Genomic DNA, 14317 nt, shown 5'->3' on the forward strand with positions numbered 1-14317 from the left:
CTAATCCCACCTTTAGATATGATGTGTCCTAACAACTTTCCCTCTTCTAGACCAAAAAGTGTCTTTTTAGGATTTAAAGAAATCCCAAATATCCTGCATTTGATAAATACTCTTTTGAGGTGGTCTAAGTGTTCATTGTCAGATTTAGAGAAGACTGTGATGTCATCCTAGTATACTACTAAGAGATCATGGATTTCCTTGGCAAAAGCTATATCCATAGCTCTTTGGAATGTGGCACCTGAATTCATTAATCTGAAGGGCATCTTCAAATACATGAAGGCACCCCAAGGTGTAGTAAATGCATTTTTGGGTTGGTCCTTAGGTTGGACTAATATCTAGTTATAGCCAGAGAATCCATATAACAGTGAAATCCTAGATGAGCCCACTACCCTTTGCAATATATGGTCCATTTTTGGTAAGGGGTAGTTGTCTTTTAAAGAGACATTGTTTAAGCTTCTAAAATCTACAAAAAGTCTAATTTCACCTGTCTTTTTCCTAGTTGTAACTAAGTTTGAAATCCAGTCTGAGTATCTAATGGGTGTTATTATTTGGGAAACAAACATTCTTTTAACCTCTTTTTCTATGGATGGCATAAGAACCGGGTTTATCCTTCTAAGTTTCTGTTTGAAAGGTTTATGATCTTCTTTAAGAGGTATTTTGTGTTGGATTATGCTGGTGTCATAAGATTTTAAGTCTTCATAACTCCATGCAAATACATCCTGGAACTCTTTAAATAGATTTATATATTTGACCTTTTCCTCTGGGGGTAAGGTTTTAGATATCTTAATGAGCTTTGGATTATCTTCAGTTCCTATATTAACTTCTTCTATGTCATCTCTTAGAGGTTCCATCTTGGGTTTCCTAGCTACATCATTAGAATCAAATAAATCCTCTAAAGGTACTAATCCTTTAGGCAAAAAATTATCTTTCAAATTAAGAATCTCAGGATCATTATCCATTATTTCATCTATCTCTCCATTTTTAAAGCTATATATTTCTAGCTTAGTAAATTTATTTGGTCTATGTACATCAAAAATATTTACATCTAAGTTTCTTTATACATTACTGTCTATTGTATAGTCAGTATCTATCTTACAGTTCCGAAATTCACCTTCATTGTTCATGAAATCATAGATCTGAGAGTCCTGGGAAAAAATCTGCCAATACTTAAGGTTATCTGGTATAACAGGCCTGTGTCTAACCTCTGCAATGTACTGGTGCTTTGGTTGAAATGGAAATTTACAAGTACTAGCAAATGTTGCCAGACTATGGGCTTGCATGTTTTGTTTTCTAGGAATGGCAGCAAAGTTTGATTCCAAGAGGTCCTTGACCAAGTCTAAAATAGTATCTCTATATCTACCAAGCCTAGGGTTGTTGACAGAATATTCATCACTGATCTGTTTCATAATTAGCTTTGAGTATCCCATGACAGAAACTCTTTTGGCTCCCAATTTCGTAACCAATTGTAACCCTAGAATCAGGGCTTCATATTCAGCCATGTTATTGGTACATTTGAAGTTCAATCTGAAAGCATGTCCCTCAACATGGTTATTTTCCATATTATGGATCCACACTCCTACATCAACCCCCAACCTATTTACAAACCCATCAAAGTCTAAATGCCAAAGTAACTCATGGAATATGTTCTCACTATCAGTTGTTTTGTACTTAAGGTCTTTCGCCGTGATTTCCTTTTTATTAGTTTTTGCATTGTATAAGATGAAAGAGTCCATATATAAATGTATGGAGTATATGGGAAAGTTTTGTGGCTTTTCCTCACTACTGACCATGTACTTCATCAAGGTATCCCTATATAATTTTCTTGGTTGGCCGAAAACAAATATGGTGGCATAAGACATATCCAACTGCAAAGATCCCTGTAGTTTTGCTCCCAATGAGTGAGATAGTAGAATTCCATATTTTGGTGGGATATATGTAACTATAATGTCCATCAGAATGCTCTTTACAGGGCACTGGACAAGAGTCACACATAAGTCTTTGATTAAACGAAGGCATTTATCCTGGATGGAGTCAAAATAAAATAAATCCTTATAAGGCCTGGTAATGTCTAAGTTCAATCTTTCCATTATCTCTTTCAGCATGAGATTATGGGATGCCCCTGAGTCTAACATAGCTTATGAAAATTTTTATCATGAATGTTTAGGCTTATTTAAAAATGAGGAACTCCCCCTTGCTAATGAATTCCACTGGCCTCAGGGCCAAACAACAATTCAAGCTGGTCATCATTCAAATTAACACAATCCTCTCCCTCTCCTATGTTCAAAGTATCAGTTATCTATGACCTATAAGATTCATTCTTTACCAGTTCATTCAAAGGAACTAATATCTTTAATTTAGCTATTTCATTTTTAATATTGAAAGGGAGCTAAGGTTTGTTTGTTTGATTCAAATCTTCCTTAATGTGTGCAATTTGAGTGTCTTTATCCTATTTCTCAGTGGTAGGCATTTCAGTCTGTGTTTCTACTATTTTACCTTGATTTCTTTTATCTTGATTGTTTTCAATTATTAGCTTTGTTTGGGTTTCAGTGGAGGTTATATCTACAATCCTAGGGGTTGAAGTTTCAGGCATTCCCCTAGGGAGAATTTGCAATACTTTTTTAACCGGAGCTTCTTTTATTATCTTAGTCTGAGTTTGGATGGATCTTTTAATGGGAGTCTTGTCATTCTTCTTACTTCTCAAGCTATATTGTTTATGTACCTCATATATAGCTGATTCATGTCCCTGCTTAAAATCAAAAGATTCAACAATTTCTAATTGTAACTGTTGAAGCATATATAACTCTTGTTCTTCTTGAGTAAGAAAAACAGTGTCTTCCTCTGTGGTTTCTAGTAAGTTAATCTATGTATCATTCTATACTTCTTGGTTTTGCGATTCCTCAACATAGTTTTCTTGGAAGGGGGGCCTAATCTGTTGGTCTGGTGTAGCATTTTTTGCAGTATTAGGGTTCTTCCTAAAATTTGGGTTTCTTATTGGGGGTTGTTGTTGTTGATTCTCCCATTGATTTCTCCTATCCATGATATCTAACCTATCCATAATTCTTTCTAAACTTTTAACTAAAACATCTACTTTTCCATCTAAAGTTGAAGCTTCTTCTTTAAATACAACTTTCTTTTCATTCCTCATTCGTGCCTTCTTGGCTAACAAGTTGGCTTCTACACTGACAACATTACTCTGCATTTTTTCAAGTGTTTCAGGATTTCTCTCCCTTAGCTGGTATGACATATCAACATCAAAACCATTAGGGAACTTAATTAATGCTAGGTCAGGTGGAGGCTTAATATTGGCTGGAATTGCATTATAGATATTATTAAACCTAGTGCAATAGTCCTGAACTGACTCGTTGGGAGCTCTCCTAATATTGTCATATTCAGAAAGTATTTGCAATGGGTTTTTCTTTCTTTCCCACCTATCAATGAATAACCTTTGAAAATTTGCTAAGTTTGCAATATGGTTGGCAAGAAAGGCTTTGAACCATTTCTTGACCTTACTAGTTAAAGTCTGGGCAAATAGTCTTATTTGGACATCTGCCTCATCTATTTCATGCAATTCAAAAAAGTTAGACATGTTTTTTACATGTTGTTGGGCAATGTAATGACTAGTAGCATCAAACAGGAAAATCTTACTCTGATAATCTGCAAGCATGGCATGAAGTTGGGCAGGTAAAACAAGAGGAGCATATATGTTTTCCATTGTTGTGATTCTAGTTTGACTTGGGGTTAAAGTTATGGTGGTTGAAGAAGGGCTTGAAATTGATGGAGGTGAACTAGATGATGATAAAGATGACTAATTAATAAGTTATTTAGGTGATGGAATTGTGGTAGATACAATTGATGAAGTTGTGGTAAAGGAAGGTGGATTCACAGTGAGTGAAGACTGTGAAGAAATTTGAGAGGCAACAGTAGTAAGGGTAGCTAGCTCTACAGATTGTTGAAGATAAGCACTATATATATTACTAATCAATGTAGAGGTCAAGGCTTCTAACTTGTCAAAATCATCTAAGACAAATTTATCTAAATCTGGATGAATAACCCTTTTTGATTCAATGAGTTGAGTAAACTCAGGGTCTAAAACTGTTTCATGGATATCATTCTCAGATTTGGTTTTAAATAGTGAGAGGTCAAATGACAAATCAAAAAGGACTTCTTCTAAAGTTGAAAACTCCTCAGAGAGTGAATTGGATCTGTCTAGTTGGCTAGTACCTGTCTGAGTTTCTTCGTTTTTTGGCTTCCTTAGAATTCTGTCTGGGTCATCCACTATAGTTTCAGGGTTTGGATCTGGGTTGGCCCTAGTGTAGTGAATCTTTTTAGGAGCTAGAATTTTAAGTTTTTAAATTGTTTTTATGAAATTTTCTGAAAACTTACTTCAGGTAATGACCTTAAGTGGCTCAATATTTGATTGAAGGTTTCCTTAAATTTTATGAGACTGAGGATCGAAATCCCCGGTATGGTCACCAGAAATGTTATCACTCTCATAATTCCTTTGAAGTAATAAGAAGGAAAAACCAAAGGTAACCACTATCCACTTTTGGAGATCAAGACCTAGCCTTCCCGATGCTCAGAGAGGCTCTCTCTTTAAAATTTTACTTTGTTTTAGTTAAGATGTTTTAGGCTAGCTATGATTGTTCAAGGGGTTTTTGATTTTTTTTGAGATTTGGTGGTGGGATCTGCTTAGGCAAATGGATAAATTGAAGTCTTTTAGATGATTGAGCTATAGAGTCAACCAATAAGGAAGAAAAATTGGATTAACTCACTAAAGGGGATGTTCCAAGGGCAAGATAGCAGAGTGTATTTCAGATGTTTGAGACAGAGGGGTGAAAGGGTTTCACTCGGGGTGAGAGAGTAGTTAAGGGTTCTTAGACCCAAATAATGAATGAGGAAGTAAGGGGTAATCGAAATCAAAGGGCAGTTAAGAATCCTTTAACCTCGATTATGATTTCTTCCATCTAAACCAAAGAGAAATTAAGAATTTTTTAATTTAAATATCAGAAGAAAAAATTCAAATGCTTAACTGTTAAAACAGAGTCCGATTTAAATAAGTTCTAAAATTTTATTGTAGTTATAACATTTAGATTGAAACACATATAAGATTATGAATAAATTTGAGGAAAATGACAATAACACATGAAAATACTTGTCTGAAATTCGCTCGGCACATGGATCCTTGAAAAGGTCTGATCTTTATTAAGCAATCCAGCTTGCTGGCTCATCAACTAATACAATAACCTTCTGGGTCTTCTTGATCAAAAAGTCTATAGAAATGTCTAATAGAATCCACCCTACATACTTCAAATTGTGAAGTATTTTTTTTTTTTTCCGAAGAAAAAACAGTAACTTTTTATTAAAAAGATAATGAAAAGTTACAACTCCATATGCACTAAAGCATACTGAGAACTGCCCCAAGGGCTCTACGCATCGTTAGAAAACTAACGTGCAAAAAGAAATAAGAGAAAAGAAAGAGGGAAAAAAGAATGAAAAGAGGCAGAAAAAACTGAAAAATAGTTCAAGTTTTCCGCCCCTTTTTCTTTTCGACCTTACGCCACTCTCCTTGGGTGGGTTCGGTCGGTGCAATGATCAACTGTGTTTCTACATTCTGTGGACCAATTTCTTTGTCTGAATCTAAAGTATCTGAGTGGTGATGTCGCTTGATGCCTCCTATGCTGTGGTCCACGCTTGTCATCTCTGCCTTGTTGTCTGTTGTGTTTCCTCTCTGTTTCTCCATTTCTTGAGCTACCTCGGTCTTCTCTGTAGGGATCTCTTCCTCCTCTGCTTCTGATTCTTCGTCATCTGAAACTGGTGGTGAGAATTGCCATCCTTTCCTCTGCTTCCCTTTCTGCTTCTTTTTACTCTTTGCTTCTGGGCACGTGCTTTGTAAATGGCCTGTCTGCCTACAGAGTCTACATCTGAAAGCAGTGTTTTCATAGTCTAACACTTGCAGCCAGTTTTTTTGTTTGTAGATCAGCCTTATACTGTCTGGCAGCCCTTTGCTCAAATCTACTTCCACATAGATACGTGCGTAAGTGTAGATCCTTTCATCAATCCTGTCCAGATCTGTTTTGATATATTTCCCGATGTTGTTCCCAATGCCTTCCAGAACTCGTTCATTCCAAAAATGCAGAGGTAGATTATATAATCTAACCCAGATTGGCATTTTGGTTACAGTCATTTTGTTTGGATCGAAATCTGGGAACCATGGGGTCGTAAACAGCGCCGATGTTCCCCAAAACCAGGGTCCTGCACTAATAACTGTGTCTCTGACTTCCTTGGATGAAAATCTAACTGTAAAAAACCCCTTTGAGCAGAGATGGATATCGTATTCCATGGTCCAACTGGTGAAGATCCAATGAAATAGATCCAGGGGTTTGGGCCAAAAACTGTTGAAACAGCAAATGAGGGCTTGCGTTTCATAGGACTTTACGAAATCATCCAGCCCAGAAGTATCTAAGTTTAAAGCTGGGGTTTGCTCTGCCTGATCTACTATATATGGCCTGGGTATATGGCCGCCTTGATCTGGAGAGGACCCTGAATCTCTGCTGCCCTGTAAAATGTTTTTATAGGATAACCCTCCCTTGGGTTGGTGCTGAGGTGCAGTTTTTTTCCCCTTTTCTCCGCTTTTCTGTCCCTTAGACGTAGCCCCTCCTCTCAATCTGAGGTTTAAAGAAATGATTGACCCTGGCCCAATCTCATAGCTTTCCATCGATCTGCAGTCTTGTAGAGACCACCTTCCACTAACAAGATGTTGGATCTGGACAGGATATCCCATTTCTACCCATATTTGTTGTTTCAGTTGAATGGAGGTACTTCCTGCATGAACCCATACTAACCTAGTTTTCCCTTGTGGGGGTTTAATCAAAATCTGAAAACAATTTTTTATTACCTGCTCTGGCTGTGGGCCGAAACCCAGATCTGGCCCTGATTTTATTTGCTTTTCCTTTTTCATGTCAAGATCTGCGTGAACTCTACTCAATCTATGGATGGTGTCGTCGATTTGCTGTTTGGGATCAATATGTGCTCGAACGGAGGCTAGATCAAGTAGATCTGAGCCGAGACCACACTGATTTGGTCCGCGTGTTGTAAAAAGGTGCGGATCTACACCAGGCAATCCCCATCTACAATATTTGGATCTCAGATCTGGTAGTTCCGACCCAGATCTGCCAAGATTGGACCTTACGGTTTTGAGGTGGGTCGGATCTGCAGCCCGCAGTCCCCCAACCTTGCATGCCGAAATCGTGAGGAGGTGGGCAGTATTGGAGGATTCAAAACCTGACATTTTTCCGCCTCCATGGTGGATTCTGAAACTTGAAACATTCTTTGCATGCGGCTCATACCTCTTGACGAGCTTTCCTTCCGTATCGTTCTTCGTTATCTTTGGCCCATCACGCAGATCGTATTTTGGGCGAGGGTCTTCTGCAACGCCAGGATCTTCAAATGGTTTCCAGGCTCTGGGCCTCGTAGCCATACCCGTGCCTGCAACTTTGAAGTCACCATGATACGCTTTCTTCTGGCCGGTCCAGTGGAGTGGAGAGGCTGTGGCTAGCCCAGCAGCGCCGCCTCCAACAGCCGTAGAACCTGTAGTTTCGATACCGGAACATGGGAAAACCCTCGCGCAAGCCATCGCTTCTCCTCAACTTTATTTCAAATTGTGAAGTATTTATACAAATGTTTATTACAAAATATCTCAAACTGATTTGAGATTTAATCTAGGAGGGAAAAATATCTTCTTGCAAGAAGATAGAGACAACTATTGAACTGCTTCATGTTGTCCCTTTGATTTTGGTACTACTAGCTTTTATGGTTTTATTTTTAGCCCTTTATGCTGCTTTGTTATTTGATCTTTCACGCTGGAAGTTTCATTTACTTTAGCCTTTCATCTGATACACTTTGACACTAATACACTTTGAATCTGCTGATCTGTCTTCATCCTTTTACCATGCTATTTTACTTTCACTGTACATTAAACTTTTTATTGCATATTTCTACAGTAAATCAGTTAATTTCTCCCATGCTTCAACATTAGGTAATTGGATTTTTAGCATCCTCCTATATATTTCATCTACCCCGGTGTATTTGGCAAAGGTAGGTTTATTGATAAACACATGTTTTACCCCATGTTTGTGGTAAAACAAATTTTCAAATGTCAGGTATAGTACTTTGCCTGTTGGCAATGCCTTCATTGATGATGTATTGACCTGATCCTTTGCTACCTCTCTGATTTTCTTGTTGTAATCCTCCTGTGTTACGAGCTTGCCATTAATTACTAAGGGACTAGGTAATCCCTTTTCTCTCAAAATTTGGAACTTAGCCATAAATCTATCTACTGCTAGCTGCATATTTTGACACTTATCCTCTAAGTTTTGCATTAGGTTCCTCTTGGAGAGGACCATTCTAACCTCCAAAATTGTCTTTGTTCTGTCCTTTATTTCCAATTCTTGAAGCTCATACTTATTCTTGCTATTAAGGAATTGGATAATCCTGGTAGCCTCTTTTGGCATCTGACCTAATTCTTCCTTTACTTTCTGGATGGCCTCTGTGTCCAACTTTATCAACTCTACTTTCTCAAACATCACCTGAATATATGGCCAAATATCATTGATAGAGTCAATGATATTGGCCCATATTTTTTCCTTAGTCTTCCCAATGGGTTCTTTGAGTGTTAGCTCCTTTTCCATGGCTTTCAATCTCTCACTCATCCTGGCAACTTTTTGCACTTCTTCTTTGTGTATGATTTTGGCAAGCTTGTAATCAGTTTCCAAGCTTGTCACCTTTTCTTTGAGAATATTCATCTCTATTGTCTGTATGGACATTTCTTCCATAGCTTTAACTAACTTTGTTGCTTCATCACCTGATGTACCTGCTGTTGATGTAGATTTTATGGAAACTGGTCATGTTGTGGCCATTGGAGCTGTGGGAGCCAATGAGGCTGCCAATGTGGAAGGAATAGCCATGGTAACTGTTGAGATGACATTCACCGAGCTAGTGCCAATGTTAGTTTGCTTTAATTGGATTAGGCTATCCAATTCCTTTTTTGTCTCCCTTAACTGATCATTTAGTTTAAGGACTAATTCCATCAACTCTTCATGCTTAGTTTAGTTTTCCAAGACTTCCTGTGTCTAGGAGTGCTGCAGCTGAGGTATCTTCAACTGTTTCTTGAGTGCTGTAATGTCATCATTCTTCCTTTTGATCAGTTGTTCAGTAGCTTTGATTTATTTGGGATCATGTCCCAATTCAATTACCAAGTCTTCCAGAGACTTGATTTTGGTGTCTTTGGCCTATGAGGAGGCCTTGTCCAACTGATACTAGGCTGAAATGTTGTTCAATGAATTCTGAAACTGATGGGAAGCTATGGATTTTCCTATAAATGTGGAGTAAATCATTTCTCTAGCATGTTAGTGAAATTTAATTTGGTTAATGGGATGAATATCCCTTGCCAATACCTCAAAATCAATCTTCTTGAAATTTATTGATGTTCTTGGTTGTTGTATGTTTGCCTTTAGGAAAGACATTTGCATCTTTCCTTCCTTGATGTCAAAAGTTGACATCAACCTAGTTTGATTGGTGAGTGTAAGTTTGAGATACTGTGCGTACGATTGTGCCTTCGGTTTCTCATTTCTTATTTTGATTTCCTTGAACCTGTCCTTAATGTCCTTATCTCTCTCAGCATGTCTATTAAATGAGGAGACTTCTAAACTAAGCTACCTTTCCAACATTTGAGTTTGTGAAGTAGATGGCTCATGTGTTTCCCCAGATGGAGTTGTGCCCTCGCTCATGTTTAACTCAGTATCAGTTATTTCTACTGAGCCTTCTGTGTCTTCCTATGTCGAAACAGGATTGAGTCTTGGCCTTTTGCTTTGGTTGGCTTCATATTGTACATTGGATGTATCCATACCTAAAATGGAGCCTCCCTCTCTGTTCCTTTTGGGATCCTTTTCCTCATTCTGAAGAGTCTGCAAAATAGTAGGAGTACTCATGGTTCCTTCTTGCTTTGGTACATACAGGAATGAGCTTTCATCAAGTTGTCTCTCTAAATCAAACAAGGTATTTCCAACATCTACCTTTGTTCTAACCACTCAAATTGATTGGTGTATCTCTCTATTTCTGGTATGGGGTGATGAATATAAGGTCCCAATTTGTCTTAGTTTGGTCATAAACCCTTGAGGGTCATACCTCCACATGAAGCTGTTATGAAACTTCATTTGTTGCAGAATTTGATCTGCTTCTTGCCCTGCTTCTCTGGAATTGCAAACGAAAGGGCCTAACTGATTTTTGACCTTAAACTAAGTTCTTTTCTTGCCTGAGACAAAGTTGACTTCATCATAGTTCATTATCTACCTATAATACTCTATAGAAAATAACCTCATGGGGAGGTATTTGGGGAGTTTGTATGGGGCAAGCTTGCAACCATAAATTCTAATTTCAGTGTGATTTTGGTAAAGGTACCAATCTCCCACCTTACTTTGCTTGGAAAATTGGAGCACTCTTTTGATCTCTTGGCTTATTCTGGGTGGAGGACTTCTTGTCAGCATGGTCATGACTAGATGGACAAAAGAGTCAATGAAGTCTGTGTAGGTGTATGGTGATGAATACCTGTGGAATAATGGTGTCCAAAATATGACAGATCTGGGCTGGCCTCTAGTATACAAATTCTGGTGGGGAAGGGAAATCTATCTGATTGCTAATAGAAAAACATGTGGTAAAGTACAGATGAGTACTTGAATACTCTTTCATTGTGCATTCTAGTAAACTATTCATGCATCCTTTTAGCTATGATTTTGTCATAATTATGCAAAGTAGCAGGAGGCTTTCCTGGGTTGAAAATGGAAATGAAAGCTAGGACGAGCTCATCAACAAATTCATCTGTGGTATAGGCCAGTATACATGATATCATAGTTACAATTTGCTTGCTCCTTTCAGAGAAAATGGCAGAAACATATGGAGGAGCATCCTTCGGAATGTGTTGCTCTTCTACAATGAAAGTTTGGAATATTTGGGCCAGTTTTGATAGACTCAATTTGGTTTACAGGTATAACAAATCCCTAATGGAGAGTGGTGTTAGGTTTGGACCTGGTTGGACTTGCAACATCTCATTGATTGACTCAACTGTAATGGTAAACAAGACTTTTTGGTCAAGGGACATATAGCTCTCTGGCTGTGATATAGATCTGATCAGAAAATATATGATAATGGAAATAAACCCAAGAAATAACAACATCTGAATATAGATAAATTCTTCTTTATTTATCAAACCCTTAAGGTAGGGCAACACCATACATTCACTCCTTAAGGAGGGAGAACACTCCACAAGCCATATGCCTGTTCATACAATGATCCTTTGACATCTCTCAATGGGGAGTCTCTAGCCTCTATATAGGCCTCATACATACAATACCATGGGTCATTACCATGGTTCCCTCAATACCATCTATCTAATACCATGGGCTTATGACATTATTGCTAACTACTTGTGATCCCTTACATGATACAGTTTAACCACCTTATTTATTACTATGGCCCATCCTATTATTACATTATTCCCTTGGGTACCTACCTCTGTACCCCATATTATCCCCCCTAAGTATACGACATTCCACCTCCTTAAACATGTTTCATCCCCGAAACATAAGAAGAACATAAATAATAAGATCTACTCAAAAGAGTAGTCCATTGGTACCATGCACGTGCATCTAGCCATCCCAGAGAAAGGTGAACCCTTGATCTAGTTGGTTCCTAGGTCACTTGAGATGGAAGTTGACCCTGGTGGCTCTTTTGTGTTGATGTGTAATAGGTGGATCATCACCCCTCTCTATCTATCATGCAGGGGTTGTTGTCCTTGCGGCTAATTCGTTGTCATCTTGTTGGTTGTTTTCTTGCGGGGTGATGTGGGTGGTGATATGCTAAAGTTTTAATCAATGATGTCTTTTTTTTTAATTTATCACCTAATGGAGCCTGATTAGTAGTTGGTACATGCTGTGGTGCCTGCTGTTGTTTCTTATCTTCCAATATTACTTCAACCACTGAGTCCTCATCTGATTTATCCGTTCTTGTAACAGTTTCTGCTTCAGCATCTTTGGAATCCACCTATTTTTCTTGTGCCTGGTTTGATGTTTGTGTTTGGTTGTCAACCATCAAGGGCTCATCATCTGATGTGTCAGTCCCTGGAACATCTTTTGCTTCAACCTCCTTGGACTCTACCTATTTATTGATGGAAATATCCTGTAATGTAATTTTCTTCCTTTTATACCAGAGCTTCATGAATTTTTTCTACACATTAATATTGATAGTACCCATAGATTCCATCCACGGATATCCCAAAACAACGTCCATGTTATCCATATCTGAAATATAAAAATCACAATGCAACACATACTTATCCATTGAAAGCTTCAAATCTTTATAAACTTGCACCTACTCATCATTAACCTGTGTGTGCTCCATTTGTTTTGGTGGAACTTGCAATTTTTTTGCCAAATTGACATTTATAAGATTTTGCTTGCAACTAGGATTTATAGAAACAATGATCTTCTCCTTCTGAATATATCCATGAACCTGTAATAAGAAAATACCAGTAGAAAATAACCCCACATGTTTCTCATTATCTTGTCTTTTAGCATGAGACCATCTGTCTAAAAGGAATTTTTCAAATTCTTCATCGGGCAGGTTGGAACACTTCCTTTTGTTAAGTAATTCCCACCATGTCGCCGCCTCATCTAAAAAATTAGCCACTACCCAAAATATTCAATTTTTTTTCCCATAATGACTTTTTATTTTATTTTATGTATTCTTCAATAGTAGGACCATTATCTTTTCATGTAAAATATAGAATCGCCATGAAGAGGGTTTGGGAAAAAAATTCACTTACTTGGAAAAAAATTGAAATTGTCACAATTTAGTCAATATTGCTCAGAATCCCTATTATGACCTATTTTTGGAAATGGAACAAGCATTCTACATCTTCCCATGTGTTATAAATCTCGATCTAGGGACTGGAATTTCCGATTCACACTGCAATTATCCCACAGTCACAAAAAAATTCTGAAAAAAAAAAAAAAAAAAAAAAAACTGATTTTAAATCAGCGATATCTCCCTCATCCAGACTCCGATTCGACTGATTTTTTTTTTTTAACTTGGGTATTTTTCACCAAAAACTCAGATCTGCAATTAGTTTCTATAGAATTTTCACCAAAACGTACAGATCTGATTTGCAAACTCGGCACCCCGAAAAAATGTTTGCAACATGGCTGATTTTTAAATCAGCAATATCTCCCTCATCCGGACTCCTATTCAGCCGATTTTTTTTTTTCAAATTGGGTATTTTTTCACAAAAAATCTAGATATGCAATTATATTCTACAAAATTTTCACCAGAATGTACATAGTTGATCTACCAACTCGCCACCCAAAAAATTCCTGCAAAAAATTAAAAAAAATTCTTCATTTTGGCTAAGAAAGTGCTCTGATACCACTTGTTATAGCTTCGATACCACTTGTTATAGATCTGATTAGAAAATATATGATAATGAAAATAAACCCAAGAAATAACAAGGTCTGAATATACATAAATTCTTCCTTATTGATCAAATGCTTAAGGTAGGGCAACACCATAAATTCACTCCTTAAGGAAGGAGAACACTCCACAAGCCATATGCCTGCTCATACAATAATCCTTTGACATCTCTCAATGGAGAGTCTCTAGCCTCTATATAGGCCTCATACATACAATACCATGGGTCATTACCATTGTTCCCTCAATACCATATATCTAATACCATGGGTTTATTACATTATTGCTAACTACTTGTGGTCCCTTACATGATACGGGTTAACCACCTTATTTATTACTATGGCCCATCCCATTATTACATTATTCCTTTGGGTTCCTCATTCTGTACCCCATATTATCCCCCCTAGGTATACTACAGGCTGGGAATGTAATATGCATGGCACATATGGACAATCTCAAGAAAGATATGTACGTGTGGAAACTCGTATTTGGGAAAATGGGAGTCCCAAAGGCCAATGTCATCAGTATGGTTTAGATATCTATCCTTACTCAAACAATGAATTTTGAGTAGGACTTCATAGGCACTTGTGTCATTGATTTGAAAATCCCTGTCCGCCAGGGGAAGGTGGTCAAGTTCCAAATGGGGGGTCGTGACAGGTTTGACATCCATGGTGATGGGGGCAGCCATAATTAAGTTCTTATGGATTTGAATTAGGCAATACTGGTTTATTCAAAGGTTTTGAAGGAAACTCGAAATCTTTCAGAAGGGTTTGGGTATGTGCTTTAAATTTAAAGTAATTTC

This window comes from Pinus tabuliformis, chromosome 8 (genome assembly GCF_031772625.1).
Source record: "Pinus tabuliformis cultivar Carrire ecotype Pingquan chromosome 8, CPIR1, whole genome shotgun sequence".
Classification (NCBI taxonomy): domain Eukaryota; kingdom Viridiplantae; phylum Streptophyta; class Pinopsida; order Pinales; family Pinaceae; genus Pinus; species Pinus tabuliformis.